Source organism: Myotis davidii, unplaced genomic scaffold (assembly GCF_000327345.1).
Source record: "Myotis davidii unplaced genomic scaffold, ASM32734v1 scaffold207, whole genome shotgun sequence".
Classification (NCBI taxonomy): domain Eukaryota; kingdom Metazoa; phylum Chordata; class Mammalia; order Chiroptera; family Vespertilionidae; genus Myotis; species Myotis davidii.
This window is the reverse complement of record NW_006298349.1, coordinates 933,022-938,360: the sequence shown is the minus strand read 5'-3', so window position 1 is coordinate 938,360 and position 5,339 is coordinate 933,022.

Here is a 5,339-nt window from a genome sequence, read left to right as displayed (position 1 = left end):
GGGACGGCGCGATCCCAGGGGAACGGACTTGGATGGTCGACTGGACGAGGTGCAGCAGCTTGATCTCCCCCAGAGACTGGCTGGTCGGTGAAGGCTGAGAGCGTCCTGCTGAGGGACTGGGAGGTAAAGGCTGGTCCTGAGGCTGCCACAGCATCACTGGTCTGGCTTTGCTGCTTCTCTGAGCCTGGGGCTGAAATACCACTGAGGCCTAGATGTGATCTTTCTTTTTTTTTTTCTTTTTTAAAAATATATTTTATTGATTTTTTTACAGAGAGGAAGGGAGAAGAATAGAGAGTTAGAAACATCAATGAGAGAGAAACATCGATCAGCTGCCTCCTGCACACCCCCCACTGGGGATGTGTCCGCAAGCAAAGTACATGCCCTTGACTGGAATCGGAACCTGGGACCCTTGAGTTTGCACGCCGACGCTCTATCCACTGAGCCAAACCGGTCAGGGCTAGATGTGATCTTTAGGGAGGAAAAGGTCAGGGGTCTAAGCTGCCTAACCTAGTGGAGACAAACTGTTTTATACATCTTCATATTACTCGGGCAAAAGCCAGAAGAACAAGAACTATGACAAATGGTCTGGTGGAAGGAAAGAGACATTAGTTTGGAGGGCTGTAGTCTAATATACTAAAATGGGGTTTATTCTCTTAGTTTCATTTGTCCTTGGTTTAAGAAGATAGGATTTACTAGATGGCTGTGGACTGCTTGGCACCTGGATTTTCTAAATGTTTGCAAACTGCTGTTTTACTATCTCAGTTTCCCTATTCTGCTTGTTCTGGCTTACTGGCCTGTGTCATTTATATAACTTTCTTTTAACATTTCTCCCTACAAACCTTCTGTAACTTTCACGAACCTTCTTACAATTTTCACAAACATTCTTACAACTTTAACTCACTTTTTCTTTCAAAATGCATGTCCATTCTTCATGCCTTCTATTATCAAAACCATACAATTTCTTTCCAATTTAATTAGAATTCTTAACTTAAAAACCTTAATTCCCAATGATAACCAAAAAGTAAACAGCCAGCATTTCTTAGATTGATATTTATCAACACACTTTAAACACACTCTTACTTTCAAGAAAATATACCTTCAACAAAGTTCAAGAGACCATCTTTAATGAAAGCTAAGAGCAGGTGAATTTAAAACTTGTCTAGCATTCAATGTTTCAGTATTTTACGTTATTTAAAAATATTTAGATGTTTATCATTTAACCCAGCAATGCTCCAAAGCCTTTAAGTTATCAAAGACTTTTGAAAATTATGTATAGGCACATGAGGCTGGAGAAGAGGGGTGGGGATGCGCTGGGGACGAGGCCCCACAGCCTGTTCTAGGACTGCAGCTTTTAGACCTCCAGCTGCTTGGATTTAAAACTGCCACATTTTTCCTTAGAGATAACAGGCTAAGATTTGGGTGATAATGAGTTCAGCTTCTGATAGCAGCAGGACTCTTAAGTAAGCGGGGTGAGAAGGCGCTGAGGTGAGAGCAGTTTTCAGAACATTAAAGGGGTGAGAATGTGGCCCTAGGACCTAAAGGCTCAGTGAGGCCCCTTGGTCGTGTCATAGAGGGGCTTTGGGAGGAGACGGAAGCTGGGACCCCAGAGGGGAAAGTACGCAGCGAGCCCAAGAAAGGAGACCCTTCTTGTTTAAAGGAGTGGCCATCATGGAGGAGATAAGGCGAGGAATGGCTGGGCCTTGTGGGGTGAGAGTGAAAACTGAGGTTGGTGACCGAGGTTTGGGACAACTGGGCTTTATGAGGGGATGCACGTAGCCCTGGTCGGGCACTGAAGTAGAACGAGAAAGGAGTGGATAAAGGGGGCGTCTAGTAAGATGCAGTGTAGAGGTGAGGTGGCTCATGGCTGTGAGACTAATCTGTCAACCCCCATAGTAGAGACTGAGGAGGGAACAAGGGTCCCAGTGAATTCGGGGAGGGCAGAATGAGTGGCCCCAGTGTCACTTAAAAAGGAGATCGGCTCACCTGCCACCACAGTCGTTCCCCGAGGCTCTGTCCTGGTGATGTCAGTCTGTGGGGCCCTGTCAGTGCCTGGGCAGCTTCTTCAGTGCCCAGTCCTAAGAGGGCTGGGAGCTCCAAGCCGAATCCAGAGGGCGGCCATGCTGGACTGGCTGAGGTCCGACCCGGAGGGCCACACTACAGTCTGATTTCCAGTGGCCTTCCCTTCCACATCCTGGTTTCTTGGTTTGTGGACCTGTGTTTATTTTTCAAAGTTTATGGTGTACCTCAGGGGCTGGTTGGGCTATAAAATGGGTGTTCAGAAGGGTTCCCTCTGAGGGGTCGGGCCTAAGGTGGTCAATTTCTGCAAGGCCTTCGTGAGGCAGGAGAGGAGGAGAGCTGGGCTTTCATCAGGGCCCTGAGTGACTTCATTAAGTTTGTCATAATTGACCACAATACCCTCAGTTCCTGCCATGTCCCTCAGGTAGAATGGGTGCGGGAATAAAAGGCTGTTGAGGGTGGTCTTTGGGTGGCCCGAGAGCGAGTGTTAGGTGGGAAAAGGCTGTTTTGGAGCTTGAGTTCTTGGAAGTTGGGCTCTCAGGGGCCGGGAGGTGGCTGCTGGTTAGGAGGGTCTGGGTTTTGGGAATCTGCAGGTGAGGGAGGGGGTGTGTAAGGGGGTGGAGGTCGGTGGTCTGCTGGGTCAAACGTAGATTCAGAATCAGAAGTGTTAGGTGGTGATGTTTTGTGTGAAGGAGAAGGATCTGACAGGTAGAGCAGGGCGGAGAGAGAGGGCTGGGACTGAGGGTTAAAAGGCCTGGACGGAGGGACTCTCTGACCATTTTCCATTGCGGTGACAGCAATTATCTAAATTGCTCAGTGTTTTAAAATGGAAAGCGCTGTTTGTCCCAGAGAGAGGAAGGGTGAGTGACAGACCACAAGTCCAAAGGGGACTGTTTAGGGCAGGCGTCCCCACTGCTTGACAAATCACTATGAGAAACGAGAGGTGACCCTCCGGACTGGGCGTCCCCAATCCAGAAGGACCCAAAGCTGAACGGCTGAGGAGGCTCTGGCCCAGCGCTAGGACTTTTGAGACGAGAGACTTTCAAGAAGTCAGTGAGAGAGAGTGGGTACACGACCCGAGACGAGGGGAATTGTGGGATGTCACTCACCTAGAGGAGACTGGCCGGTGTGGGATGGAGGGTCAGTGATGGAGGAGGAGAGATTCCCGATCCGCGGCCTCCTTGGCTGGTTCAGGAGGGCCCGTAAGGGAGGGAGGCCTGATCGATGTAAGAAAGACTCTGCATGTGCCCAACCGGGCTGGGGATCAACTCTGCAACTGAAGTACGGGCCCTTGACCGGGAATTGAACCCACAACCCTTAGTGGGTGATGCTCTAACCACTGAGTACACCAGCCAGGGCTGCTGTGGCTGTTTTCAGGGTGAAACCTCTTCACTTTGACAAATGTTAGAAGTGTTTTGTTTTAGAAATTGGAAAGGCACCGCTATACAGGAGTCTAAGGCTTTCCAGGCATTATGCAAACTCAATACAACTCGTCTGCTTTCTTGATACCAAAGTAGAAGAGAAATGCAAGCCAGTACATCCTTATGGGGCTCCTGCCGTTGTCTGCTTCAGTCTTGTGACTTACGACAAAATACACAGGTGGGCAAAAGCAGGCCTACAGCTGTGAGTGCAGGAAAGCTTACCCTTGTATTATCCTCTATAATAAAGAGGTAATATGCAAGTTAACACTCACACCGTCATGCTGTCACACGATGGCGGTGCGCACAGCGGGGGTGGGGCAGTGGGGCGGGGCTGGCACTCGCTTCACGTGGTTTCCGTGGCCCCAGGACTCAGGGCCATCCAGCGGCACGCGCTCAGACCTGAGGCAGAGCCTGGAACCATGGGAAGGAGCGCAGGCACTGGCCCTGTGGGTAGGGGCATGTCGTGGCCTAGCCCAGAGATTGCGGGAGGATAAACTCATGCACAGGAATTACTAGAGTTAAAAGTGGGGACACGGGCCCTGGCCGGTTTGGCTCAGTGGATAGAGCGTCGGCCTGCGGATTGAAGGGTCCCAGGTTCGGTTCTAGTCAAGGGCATGTACCTTGGTTGCAGGCACATCCCCAGTAGGGAGTGTGCAGGAGGCGGCTGCTTGATGTTTCTAACTCTCTATCCCTCTCCATTCCTCTCTGTAAAAAATCAATAAAATATATATTTTTTAAAAAGCGGGGACTTGGGCACAAGGGATAGACGTGGAGTCAGCAGCAGGAGGGTGAACACCAATAGAGGGGCAGGGCCACGGAGCAGTGTACGCCAGGATGTACGCTGACGTGAGGGTGTGCCCGGTCAGTAGGGTGAGGCTTTGCTGCCCTCAGAGGCTGGGGAAGAAAGTCCTGAGGTTTGGACCCAGGCGAAGGACAGGGGCGGGGCCAAGGGAGCGCACAGGTGCTTGGCTGTGGAAGAGGCTCTGAGCAAAGCCGAGGTGCCCTTCAGGGGCGTGGCCAGGGTGGCTTAAGGTGTTGGGCGGAGGGGGGCATAATGTGAGTAAGCAAAATGATGGACCGTGTGAGGGGTGGGAGCGGGTGTAGTCAAGATGGCCGCCGGCATGAACCTCACCCCAGTAGCAAGTGCAGGGGTCTGTGCTCAGAGCGTTTGGTAAGGTCCCATGGGGAAGGGGTAGGGGAGGAAGGGGTCCTGGGTCTCGGGCGATTTTGTGCAACAGGTCACTAGTCTCCTATATAATAAAAGACGAATATGCAACTGGACCAAACGGTGGAACCACTGGTCGCTATGATGTGCACTGACCACCAGGTGGCAGTCACTCAATACAGGAGCTGCCCCCTGGTGGTCAGTGGACTCCCACAGGGGGAGACCGCTCAGCCAGAAGCCGGGTTGACGGCTGGCGGTCGCAGCAGTGGTGGTGGCCTGGCGACAACGTTAAGGGCCCCTCAGGGGAAGCCCGCCTGCGGCTTAGGCCCACTCCCCAGCTTGCTCACTCTCGCCGGAGGTTGTTTGCGTGTTGGCGGCTCCAGGCTTGGGCCTAAGCCGGCAGGCGGGAGTCCCCTGAGGTCTCAGGGGCTGGGGCTCAGGGCTGCCCCCCAGGGCGCGGGTGTCACGCACCGGGTCTCCTGTGACTTACCAGTATGTATTGATCACATTCCTTGTTATCTGCCTACTCGGCCCAGTTCGTATGAAGCCTGTGCGGCCCGCTACCAAGAGGGCTGGTTGGTGGGAATAAGGAACCTGCAAGGGCTGCGGGCCGGCAGCTGGGCCCCTGCTCCTGGTCGCCCGCGGACAGGGCCAGGGCAGCGCAGTGTCCTCTTCTCTGGGCCTCTGCTCGGCAACACACGGAACCAAAGCGAAAGTGACCTCGGTGACCAGAGACA